We start from the raw sequence: 14,601 nt of genomic DNA on the forward strand, positions 1-14,601 counted from the left end.
CTGGACAGGAAAACAGACAGGACAGGAATACAGACTGGACAGGAATACAGACTGGACAGGAATACAGACAGGACTGGAATACAGACTGGACAGGAATACAGACAGGACAGGAATACAGACTGGACAGGAAAACAGACAGGACAGGAAAACAGACAGGACAGGAATACAGACTGGACAGGAATACAGACAGGACTGGAATACAGACTGGACAGGAATACAGACAGGACAGGAATACAGACTGGACAGGAATACAGACAGGACAGGATTACAGACTGGACAGGAATACAGACTGGACAGGAATACAGACAGGACAGGAATACAGACAGGACAGGAATACAGACTGGACAGGAAAACAGACAGGACAGGAATACAGACAGGACAGGAATACAGACAGGACAGGAATACAGACTGGGCAGGAATACAGACAGGACAGGATTACAGACTGGACAGGAATACAGACTGGACAGGAATACCGACAGGACAGGAATACAGACTGGACAGGAATACAGACAGGACAGGAATACAGACAGGACAGGAATACAGACTGGACAGGAATACAGACAGGACAGGAATACAGACAGGACAGGAATACAGACAGGACAGGAATACAGACTGGACAGGAAAACAGACAGGACAGGAATACAGACTGGACAGGAAAACAGACAGGACAGGAATACAGACTGGACAGGAATACAGACAGGACTGGACAGGGAATCAACGAAAGTGAAGGGGAAACGTGGGCCTATGACCTTCTGATTGTATATAAGTAGCTAGTCCTTCAAGACTGAATGAACTAGAAATCTTTTGATTCACCTCATCATTATTTTAGCGATAGTGTGAGTAATGTGAGTATGATATCTTTTGAAGTAATATCATAACTATCTCCATATAGCTAACTGTCTCCATATAGCTAACTATCTCCATATAGCTAACCATCTCCATATAGCTAACCATCTCCATTTAGCTAACCATCTCCATATAGCTAACCATCTCCATATAGCTAACCATCTCCATATAGCTAACCATCTCCATATAGCTAACCATCTCCAAATAGCTAACCATATACATATCGCTAACCATATACATATCGCTAACCATCTCCATATAGCTAACCATCTCCATATAGCTAACCATCTCCAAATAGCTAACCATATACATATCGCTAACCATATACATATAGTTAGCCATCTCCATATAGCTAACCATCTCCATATAGCTAACCATCTCCATATAGCTAACTATCTCCATATAGCTAACTATCTCCATATAGCTAACCATCTCCATATAGCTAACCATCTCCATATAGATAACCGTCTCCATATAGCTAACCGTCTCCATATAGCTAACCATCTCCATATAGCTAACCGTCTCCATATAGCTAACCGTCTCCATATAGCTAACCGTCTCCATATAGCTAACCGTCTCCATATAGCTAACCGTCTCCATATAGCTAACCATCTCCATATAGCTAACCGTCTCCATATACCTAACTATCTCCATATACCTAACTATCTCCATATAGCTAACCATCTCCATATACCTAACCATCTCCATATAGCTAACTATCTCCATATAGCTAACCATCTCCATATAGCTAACTATCTCCATATAGCTAACCATCTCCATATAGCTAACCATCTCCATATAGCTAACCATCTCCAAATAGCTAACCATCTCCAAATAGCTAACCATATACATATCGCTAACCATATACATATCGCTAACCATATACATATCGCTAACCATCTCCATATAGCTAACCATCTCCATATAGCTAACCATCTCCATATAGCTAACCATCTCAGTATAGCATTTGGTCCAAGGTGGCTTAGCAGTTCAGACGTCTTTTTCTGTTCCGTATTGTTCGTGTCCTGTATATATATATATTTACACCTTTCTTCGCATATCTTTTATCTATTTTATTATCCAAGAACTCAACTACAAAAGCTTTCCTGCAAAAGCTTTCCTGCAACCCGCTTCACCAATTACAAAAAGTATTATTTACCTCAATCTGAAAATCCATCGTGGAAGCTAGCCAGGGGCTAATTCAGAAGCTAGCCTGAAAGCTAACCAGAAGCTACTCCGATAGCTAGCCAGAAGCTAATCTGTAGCTGCCCCGAAATTAGCCGGTTTGCTGGCTAGCGTTGGTGTTTCAGCTGCCCACGTTTAGTGGTCATCAGCTATTCCTTTAGCTCGATAATCTACCGGCACTTTTGTGCAACGCGACTCGGACCGGAGCATTCCGGGACTCTTTTTCTCTCAGTTTCCCCGGATTCCAGCCGCAGGCTCTGGACACTTGCACCTTGATTTCGCAGCTAGCTAGCTGCAAACCGTGTGACTATTGGCTTACGTCGACCCCGGATCAAACTCAAATCATTCTGGAGCTAGCCAGCTGAGGAGTTCCATCACCATCCGGACCCGTTTCTTTTGTTGCTGCTGCAGATACGGAACCCCACCGGGATTTCACGACTGACTGCCGCGACTGACTGCCGACGTTATCTGCCCGAGGGATTTATCCAACTGGCACCTCCGTCCCGACGTTACCTGAACGCTCATCTGAGGCCCGCTAATCGTTAGCTGTCTTATCGGCTGCTATTTGAACAAGTATATCGGACAACTATTATTATTATTATTTTTTTTTTTTTTTTATTTTTTTCTTGGGTCACTATATCTATTTTGCCAATTTGGATTGATCCCCTCTACCACACGGAACCCCACTACACGGAACCCCACTAACCTACCGACGGAAACGCACGAGGTATCTACAAACAGACCTCCATCCTATGCTGCTACCGATAGCCATATACCCGGCCAGCTGTCTGGATCGCCACGACCCCAACCAACCTCTACTCACTGGACCCTTATTGATCACTCGATTAGCATGCCTCTCCTTAATGTAAATATGCCTTGTCCATTGCTGTTCTGGTTAGTGTTTATTGGCTTATTTCACTGTAGAGATTCTAGCCCTGCTCTCTATACCATATCCAACCTCTCAGTTCCACCACCCACATATGCGATGACATCACCTGGTTTCAATGATGTTTCTAGAGACAATATCTCTCTCATCATCACTCAATACCTAGGTTTACCTCCACTGTATTCACATCCTACCATACCTTTGTCTGTACATTATTCCTTTAAACTATTTTATCGCCCCCAGAAACCTCCTTTTACTCTCTGCTCTAGTAGCTCTAGGCGACCAATTCTCATAGCTTTTAGCCGTACCCTTATCCTACTCCTCCTCTGTTCCTCTGGTGATGTAGAGGTGAATCCAGGCCCTGCAGTACCTGGCTCCACTCCTATTCCCCAGGCGCTCTCTTTTGATGACTTCTGTAACCGTAAAAGCCTTGGCTTCATGCATGTTAACATTAGAAGCCTCCTCCCTAAGTTTGTTTTGTTCACTGCTTTAGCACACTCTGCCAACCCGGATGTTTTAGCCGTGTCTGAATCCTGGCTTAGAAAGACCACCAAAAATTCAGACATTTTCATCCCCAATTACAAGATTTTCAGACAAGATAGAACGGCCAAAGGGGGCGGTGTTGCAATCTACTGCAAAGACTGCCTGCAGAGTTCTGTTATACTATCCAGGTCTGTTCCCAAACAATTTGAACTTCTACTTTTAAAAATCCACCTCTCTAAAAACAAGTCTCTCACCGTTGCCGCCTGCTATAGACCACCCTCTGCCCCCAGCTGTGCTCTGGACACTATATGTGAACTGATTGCCCCCCATCTATCTTCAGAGCTCGTGCTGCTAGGCAACCTAAATTTGAACATGCTCAACACCCCAGCCACCCTACAATCTAAGCTTGATGCCCTCAATCTCACACAAATTATCAATGAACCTACCAGGTACCACCCCAATTCCGTAAACACGGGTACCCTCATAGATATCATCCTAACAAACTTGCCCTCCAAATACACCTCTGCTGTTTTCAACCAAGATCTCAGCGATCACTGCCTCATTGCCTGCATCCGTAATGGGTCAGCGGTCAAACGACCTCCACTCATCACTGTCAAACGCTCCCTGAAACACTTCAGCGAGCAGGCCTTTCTAATCGACCTGGCCGGGGTATCCTGGAAGGATATTGATCTCATCCCGTCAGTAGAGGATGCCTGGTCATTTTTTTTAAATGCCTTCCTCACCATCTTGAATAAGCATGCCCCATTCAAGAAATTTAGAACCAGGAACAGATATAGCCCTTGGTTCTCTCCTGACCTGACTGCCCTTAACCAACAGAAAAACATCCTATGGCGTTCTGCATTAGCATCGAACAGCCCCCGTGATATGCAACTTTTCAGGGAAGCCAGAAACCAATATACACAGGCAGTTAGAACAGCCAAGGCTAGCTTTTTCAAGCAGAAATTTGCTTCCTGCAACACAAATTCAAAAAAGTTCTGGGACACCGTAAAGTCCATGGAGAATAAGAACACCTCCTCCCAGCTTCCAACCGCTCTGAAGATAGGAAACACTGTCACCACCGACAAATCCACTATAATTGAGAATTTCAATAAGCATTTTTCTACGGCTGGCCATGCTTTCCACCTGGCTACCCCTACCCCGGACAACAGCACTGCCCTCCCCTCTGCTACTCGCCCAAGCCTTCCCCATTCTCTTTCTCCCAAATACAGTCAGCTGATGTTCTAAATGAGCTGCAAAATCTGGACCCTTACAAATCAGCCGGGCTAGATAATCTGGACCCTTTCTTTCTAAAACTATCTGCTGAAATTGTTGCCACCCCTATTACTAGCCTCTTCAACCTCTCTTTCGTGTCGTCTGAGATCCCCAAAGATTGGAAAGCAGCTGCGGTTATCCCCCTCTTCAAAGGGGGGGACACCCTTGACCCTAACTGCTACAGACCTATATCTATCCTACCCTGCCTTTCTAAGGTCTTCGAAAGCCAAGTCAACAAACAGATTACCGACCATTTCGAATCCCACCACACCTTCTCCGCAATGCAATCTGGTTTCAGAGCTGGTCATGGGTGCACCTCAGCCACGCTCAAGGTCATAAACGATATCGTAACCGCCATCGATAGGAAACAATACTGTGCAGCCGTATTCATTGACCTGGCCAAGGCCTTTGACTCTGTCAATCACCACATCCTCATTGGCAGACTCGACAGCCTTGGTTTCTCTAATGATTGCCTCGCCTGGTTCACCAACTACTTCTCTGATCGAGTTCAGTGTGTCAAATCGGAGGGTCTGTTGTCCGGGCCTCTGGCAGTCTCTATGGGGGTGCCACAGGGTTCAATTCTTGGACCGACTCTCTTCTCTGTTTACATCAATGATGTCGCTCTTGCTGCTGGTGATTCTCTGATCCACCTCTACGCAGACGACACTATTCTGTATACTTCTGGCCCTTCTTTTGACACTGTGTTAACAACCCTCCAGGCGAGCTTCAATGCCATACAACTCTCCTTCCGTGGCCTCCAACTGCTCTTAAATACATGTAAAACCAAATGCATGCTCTTCAACCGATCGCTGCCTGCTCCTGCCCGCCTGTCCAACATCACTACTTTGGACGGCTCTGACTTAGAATATGTGGACAACTACAAATACCTAGGTGTCTGGTTAGACTGTAAACTCTCCTTCCAGACTCACATCAAACATCTCCAATCCAAAGTCAAATCTAGAATTGGCTTCCTATTCCGCAACAAAGCATCCTTTACTCATGCTGCCAAACATACCCTTGTAAAACTGACCATCCTACCAATCCTCGACTTCGGTGATGTCATTTACAAAATAGCCTCCAAAACCCTACTCAATAAATTGGATGCAGTCTATCACAGTGCCATCCGTTTTGTCACCAAAGCCCCATATACTACCCACCACTGCGACCTGTACACTCTCGTTGGCTGGCCCTCGCTTCATACTCGTCGCCAAACCCACTGGTTCCAGGTCATCTACAAGACCCTGCTAGGTAAAGTCCCCCCTTATCTCAGCTCGCTGGTCACCATAGCAGCACCTACCTGTAGCACGCGCTCCAGCAGGTATATCTCTCTAGTCACCCCCAAAACCAATTCTTCCTTTGGACGCCTCTCCTTCCAGTTCTCTGCTGCCAATGACTGGAACGAACTACAAAAATCTCTGAAACTGGAAACACCTATCTCCCTCACTAGCTTTAAGCACCAGCTGTCAGAGCAGCTCATAGATTACTGCACCTGTACATAACCCATCTACAATTTAGCCCAAACAACTACCTCTTTACCTACTGTATTTATTTATTAATTTATTTTGCTCCTTTGCACCCCATTATTTCTGTCTCTACTTTGCACTTTCTTCCACTGCAAACCAACCATTCCAGTGTTTTTTTTAGTTTTTATTTTACTTGCTGTGTTGTACTCACTTCGCCTCCATGGCCTTTTATATTTTTATTTATTTATACATATATTTGTTTGCCTTCACCTCCCTTATCTCACCTCACTTGCTCACATTGTATATAGACTTATTTTTTTTCACTGTATTATTGACTATATGTTTGTTTTACTCCATGTGTAACTATGTGTTCTTGTATGTGTCGAACTGCTTTGCTTTATCTTGGCCAGGTCGCAATTGTAAATGAGAACGTGTTCTCAATTTGCCTACCTGGTTAAATAAAGGTTAAATAAATAAAATAAATAAAATAAATAAATAGCTAACCATCTCCATATAGCTAACCATCTCCAAATAGCTAACCATCTCCAAATAGCTAACCATATACATATCGCTAACCATATACATATCGCTAACCATCTCCATATAGCTAACCATCTCCATATAGCTAACCATCTCCATATAGCTAACCATCTCCAAATAGCTAACCATATACATATCGCTAACCATATACATATCGCTAACCATCTCCATATAGCTAACCATCTCCTTATAGCTAACCGTCTCCATATAGCTAACCGTCTCCATATAGCTAACCATCTCCATATAGCTAGCTATCTACATATAGCTAACCATCTCCATATAGCTAACTATCTCCATATAGCTAACCATCTCCAAATAGCTAACCATATACATATCGCTAACCATATACATATCGCTAACCATCTCCATATAGCTAACCATCTCCATATAGCTAACCATCTCCATATAGCTAACCATCTCCAAATAGCTAACCATATACATATCGCTAACCATATACATATAGTTAGCCATCTCCATATAGTTAGCCATCTCCATATAGCTAACCATCTCCATATAGCTAACTATCTCCATATAGCTAACCATCTCCATATAGCTAACCATCTCCATATAGATAACCATCTCCATATAGATAACCATCTCCTTATAGCTAACCGTCTCCATATAGCTAACCGTCTCCATATAGCTAACCGTCTCCATATAGCTAACCGTCTCCATATAGCTAACCGTCTCCATATAGCTAACCGTCTCCATATAGCTAACCATCTCCATATAGTTAGCTATCTACATATAGCTAACCGTCTCCATATACCTAACTATCTCCATATAGCTAACCATCTCCATATAGCTAACTATCTCCATATAGCTAACTATCTCCATATAGCTAACCATCTCCATATAGCTAACCATCTCCATATAGCTAACCATCTCCAAATAGCTAACCATCTCCAAATAGCTAACCATATACATATCGCTAACCATATACATATCGCTAACCATATACATATCGCTAACCATCTCCATATAGCTAACCATCTCCATATAGCTAACCATCTCCATATAGCTAACCATCTCAGTATAGCTAACCATCTCCATATAGCTAACCATCTCCAAATAGCTAACCATCTCCAAATAGCTAACCATATACATATCGCTAACCATATACATATCGCTAACCATCTCCATATAGCTAACCATCTCCATATAGCTAACCATCTCCATATAGCTAACCATCTCCAAATAGCTAACCATATACATATCGCTAACCATATACATATCGCTAACCATCTCCATATAGCTAACCATCTCCTTATAGCTAACCGTCTCCATATAGCTAACCGTCTCCATATAGCTAACCGTCTCCATATAGCTAACCATCTCCATATAGCTAGCTATCTACATATAGCTAACCATCTCCATATAGCTAACTATCTCCATATAGCTAACCATCTCCATATAGCTAACCATCTCCATATAGCTAACCATCTCCATATAGCTAACTATCTCCATATACCTAATCATCTCCATATAGCTAACTATCTCCATATAGCTAACCATCTCCATATCGCTAACCATCTCCATATAGCTAACCATCTCCATATAGCTAACCATCTCCATATAGCTAACCATCTCCAAATAGCTAACCATATACATATCGCTAACCATATACATATCATTAGCCATCTCCATATAGCTAACCATCTCCATATAGCTAACCATCTCCATATAGCTAACTATCTCCATATAGCTAACCATCTCCATATAGCTAACCATCTCCATATAGATAACCATCTCCTTATAGCTAACCGTCTCCATATAGCTAACCGTCTCCATATAGCTAACCGTCTCCATATAGCTAACCGTCTCCATATAGCTAACCATCTCCATATAGTTAGCTATCTACATATAGCTAACCGTCTCCATATACCTAACTATCTCCATATAGCTAACCATCTCCATATACCTAACCATCTCCATATAGCTAACTATCTCCATATAGCTAACCATCTCCATATAGCTAACCATCTCCATATAGCTAACTATCTCCATATAGCTAACCATCTCCATATAGCTAACCATCTCCAAATAGCTAACCATCTCCAAATAGCTAACCATATACATATCGCTAACCATATACATATCGCTAACCATCTCCATATAGCTAACCATCTCCATATAGCTAACCATCTCCATATAGCTAACCATCTCCATATAGCTAACCATCTCCATATAGCTAACCGTCTCCATATAGCTAACCGTCTCCATATAGCTAACCGTCTCCTTATAGCTAACCGTCTCCATATAGCTAACCGTCTCCATATAGCTAACCGTCTCCATATAGCTAACCATCTCCATATAGCTAACCATCTCCATATAGCTAACCATCTCCATATAGCTAACCGTCTCCATATAGCTAACCGTCTCCATATAGCTAACCGTCTCCATATAGCTAACCGTCCTCCATATAGTTAGCTATCTCCATATAGTTAGCTATCTCCATATAGCTAACCATCTCCATATAGCTAACCGTCTCCATATAGCTAACCGTCTCCATATAGCTAACCGTCTCCATATAGCTAACCGTCTCCATATAGCTAACCGTCTCCATATAGCTAACCGTCTCCATATAGCTAACCGTCTCCATATAGCTAACCGTCTCCATATAGCTAACCGTCTCCATATAGCTAACCGTCTCCATATAGCTAACCGTCTCCATATAGCTAACCGTCTCCATATAGCTAACCGTCTCCATATAGCTAACCTTCTCCATATAGCTAACCATCTACATATAGCTAACTATCTCCATATAGCTAACTATCTCCATATAGCTAACTATCTCCATATAGCTAACTATCTCCATATAGCTAACTATCTCCATATAGCTAACTATCTCCATATAGCTAACCGTCTCCATATAGCTAACCGTCTCCATATAGCTAACTGTCTCCATATAGCTAACTATCTCCATATAGCTAACTATCTCCATATAGCTAACTATCTCCCCGCTGCTTCCTCCCTAGAGGAGAAAAGAGCATCGCTATCCCTTCACATCTGTCAGTCCCATTATCTCTGCTCAATTTTAAATGGGACTTAGACACTTTTTCTGTCAAAACAAATAAACTGATATAATCGGGAAAAGGTTTTCGGATGCAGGGAAATGTACCAATGTATCCTCTCTTAGTCACAGTGTGTGTCTCAAATGGCTCCCTACTCCCTATTGCTACTTTGGCCCATGGGCCCCTATTGGGGTACCGCACTATGTAGGGAATAGGGTGCCATTTGAGACGTATGCAAAGTCATCCTCCGTGTGAAATGTTCATTTTCTGTGTGTGAAGCAGCTCCCTATAGGCTCTGGAACCATCTCAAATGAAATGATCGTACACAAAAAAACAACAACACACACACACACACACACACACACACACACTGTATACACACATCCGTCATCTAAAATGTGATAATTGAGCATCAAAACAACATGTTGGTTATATCTTGCCTTGTCCCAAATGAGTCCCTATTCCCTATATAGTGCAGTACTGTTGACAAGAAGCCATAGGGCATAGTGTTCCATTTGGGAAGCAGTCTTTGTTCTTTTTCTGTCCATCTGCTGCAGGCTACAGGCCCTCTCCTCATCATCCAGTCAAGACTCAACATTAAAGAGTTTTTATTTTTTGTTACAGCCCAAGTACATATATTACATAATTATTCAGCTGATCTGATCCTAGCCTCTGTCATGTGTTACCAACAGTTGGGTCGTACCACTAATTCGGTGCCTTTTAAGAAGTGTAACTTGCTCCCCCCCAAAATATTTTGATTTCACCTAATTGTGACATTCTGTCATAAAAAAGCACATGTTCTGTTTCATAAAAAGCCTGGAGGTTAATTATTAAAATATTAAATATAGTAAGGCCTATTACAGTTTTTCTCAATCACTTTGGCTCATTTTTTTAAACAGTCTTCACATTCTCTAAACTGTAAGCGCAATTGTCACAACTGTTTTATGGGACATCACAACTCTATTGCATGTCAGCAAAATGTAGTACCTCACCGAAAACATTTCATTCATGCTTCAAAACCTATGCCACCAAAATGAAACGTTTTTTTGTCACTGTGTTGAGCCGTACTGGTCAAAATGTTTACATGTTTTTCACCATGGCAGTCAACCCTGGAAATGAATGTTTGTTATATTCACATGTCAGTTTTGTTCTACTTTTTTGTTGACACTGACTGCTTACTGTACTATACCAGAATGTCAGTTTTGTCTAGCTGAATGCTATTGTGTATCAAACTTTTTAGCTTTTTAGATACCGATTTCAACAGTAGGTAAAAGTTTACTGGGAAAAGTCAACACTGTACAATACTGTAGTACACAGAAAAAGGATTTGCACATTTGTATGTATACAGTAAATATATTTTTGTAGCAATGTGTTACATGTAAACAGAAAAATCACATTTGCATGTCCATTTTCACATATTTCTTACATGTAAAGTCATATATAGTGAACAGACCTTTTGCCACAAAATGACATCCATGCCCCCCAAAAAAACCTGCAACAACAATGACAAAACCTGTGGTAGTTCTGTAAAAAACTATAAATTGTACCTCCTCACAGTACGTAACACTACAAGTTCCCATCTACTTGGTGGACGTCCTGTCGCTCTTGTTGGTCTGGCCAAAGATTTTCATCAACGTCACATCTGATGTTTTCCCTTGCGATGCGCCCGGGGGGGAAACATCTCCTTGTGTGGCGCGACCATCCCCTTCAATGATTGGCTGTGATGTCGTCACAAGCAGCATTCATGGCAGCTAACGGAGATGTCTGATCTTGTGCCCGATAGTCATATACTTTCCACCTCCATGCTGAAAAAAACTCTTCTACCGCATGGTCAGAACTAGAAGTACAAGCATTTCGCTACACTTGCATTAACATCTGCTAACCATGTGTATGTGACAAATACATTTGATTAGATTTGATTCTGAGATAGAGACTGCTTCGCAGCCAGGCGAATAACATTCAATATACAGTATTCTTTTTAAAATCCAGTTTAATAGTCAGAGTCTTTAGACAGATATTCTTCCACTGGAGAACACAATGCCCTCTCCCTGTATTTCAGCTTCTTACATCCAGTTTTGTTTAGTTATAATCTATATTTCAATACAAGTTCCCAAGCTCAACTGGGAGAATTAAGTCCTGGGGAATATAGGAGATGATTTTCCTTCGATGCTGCCGCTGCATATACAATAGATGGATGTGAATCCTTGGTCTTTAGTGACTTGGCTTATGTGGCTCCATTCATAGTTGTTGAAGTGAAAGAAAAGTACCTGCGCCCAGAACCTATAGTTTATAAGATTATAGAAAAACTCTTATTCTCTGCTGTATACTACACACAGTCTAGCTTGTATACTACACAGCCCAGCTTGTATAGAGTGGTGTAAAGTACATAAGTAAAAAATAGTTTAAAGTACTACTTAAGTAGTTTTTTGGAGTATCTGTACTTTACTATTTATATTTTGGGCAACTTTTACTACACTACATTCCTAAAGAAAATAATGTACTTTTTACTCCATACATTTTCCCTGACTCCCAGAAGTACTCATTACATTTTCAATGCTTAGCAGGACAGGAAAATGGTCTAATTCACCCACTTATCAAGAGAACATCCCTGGTCATCCCTACTGCCTCTGGTCTGGCAGACACACTAAACAGAGAACATCCCTGGTCATCCCTACTGCCTCTGGTCTGGCAGACACACTAAACAGAGAACATCCCTGGTCATCCCTACTGCCTCTGGTCTGGCAGACACACTAAACAGAGAACATCCCTGGTCATCCCTACTGCCTCTGGTCTGGCAGACACACTAAACAGAGAACATCCCTGGTCATCCCTACTGCCTCTGGTCTGGCAGACACACTAAACAGAGAACATCCCTGGTCATCCCTACTGCCTCTGATCTGGCGGACTCACTAAACGCAAATGCATCTTTTATAAATGCTGTCTGAGTTTCGGAGTGTGACCCTGTCTATCCGTACATTATGTCTGAGTGTCGGAGTGTGACCCTGTCTATCCGTACATTATGTCTGAGTGTCGGAGTGTTCCCCTGGCTATCCGTACATTCTAAAAACAAGAAAATGGTGCCATCTGCTTCGCTAATAGAAGGAATTTGAAATGATTTATACATTTACTTTTCATAGTTACAGTTGAAGTCGGATGTTTACATACACCTTAGACAAATACATTTAAACTCAGTTTTTCACAATTCCTGACATTTAATCCTAGTTAGGCCCATTCCTCCTGACAGAGCTGGTGTAACTGAGTCAGGTTTGTAGGCCTCCCTGCTCGCACAAACTTTTTCAGTTCTGCCCACAAATTTTCTATAGGATTGAGGTCAGGGCTTTGTGATGGCCACTCCAATACCTTGACTTTGCTGTCCTTAAGCCACTTTTCAGGTTATGTTGATATAGGACTTGTTTTACTGTGGATATAGATATTTTTGTACCTGTTTCCTCCAGCATCTTCACAAGGTCCTTTGCTGTTGTTCTGGGATTGATTTGCACTTTTCGCACCAAAGTACGTTCATCTCTAGGAGACAGAACGCGTCTCCTTCCTGAGCTGTATGACGGCTGCGTGGTCCCATGGTGTTTATACTTGCGTACTATTGTTTGTACAGATGAACGTGGTACCTTCAGGCGTTTGGAAATTGCTCCCAAGGATGATCCAGACTTATGGCGGTTTTATGGAGGTCTTGGCTGATTTCCTTTGATTTTCCCATGATGTCAAGCAAAGAGGCACTGAGTTTGAAGGTAGGCCTTGAAATACACCCACAGGTACACCTCCAATGGACTCAAATCATGTCAATTAGCCTATCAGAAGCTTCTAAAGCCATGACATCATTTTCTGGAATTTTCCATGCTGTTTAAAGGCACAGTCAACTTAGTGTATGTAAACTTCTGACCCACTGGAATTGTGATACAGTGAAATAATCTGTCTGTAAACAATTGTTGGAAAGATTACTTGTGTAAAGTACTTGTGTAAAGCAAAGTAAATGTCCTAACTGACTTGCCAAAACTACAGTTTGATAACAAGAAATGTGTGGAGTGGTTGAAAAACGAGTTTTAATGACTCCAACGTAAGTGTATGTAAACTTCCGACTTCAACTGTAAGTATATTTAGAACCAAATACTTTTAGACTTTTACTCAAGTCGTATTTTACTGGGTGACTCCAGTTTTATCTATACTTTTACTCAAGTATGACAATTGGGTACTTTTTCCACCACTGCTTGTATACTACGCAGTCCAGCTTGTATACTACGCAGTCTAGCTTGTATACTACACAGTCTAACTTGTATACTACACAGTCCAGCTTGTATACTACACAGTCTAGCTTGAATACTACACAGTCCAGCTTGAATACTACACAGTCCAGCTTGAATACTACACAGTCCAGCTTGAATACTACACAGTCCAGCTTGTATACTACACAGTCTAGCTTGAATACTACACAGTCCAGCTTGAATACTACACAGTCTAACTTGTATACTACACAGTCTAGCTTGAATACTACACAGTCCAGCTTGAATACTACACAGTCCAGCTTGAATACTACACAGTCCAGCTTGAATACTACACAGCCCAGCTTGTATACTACACAGTCTAACTTGTATACTACACAGTCTAGCTTGAATACTACACAGTCCAGCTTGTATACTACACAGTCCAGCTTGTATACTACACAGTCCAGCTTGAATACTACACAGTCCAGCTTGAATACTACACAGTCCAGCTTGTATACTACACAGTCTAACTTGTATACTACACAGTCCAGCTTGTATACTACACAGTCCAGCTTGAATACTACACAGTCCAGCTTGTATACTACACAGTCTAGCTTGAATACTACACAGTCCAGCTTGTATACTACACAGTCTAGCTTGAATACTACACAGTCCAGCTTGAATACTACACAGTC

Source organism: Salvelinus alpinus, chromosome 7, assembly GCF_045679555.1.
Source record: "Salvelinus alpinus chromosome 7, SLU_Salpinus.1, whole genome shotgun sequence".
NCBI lineage: Eukaryota > Metazoa > Chordata > Actinopteri > Salmoniformes > Salmonidae > Salvelinus > Salvelinus alpinus.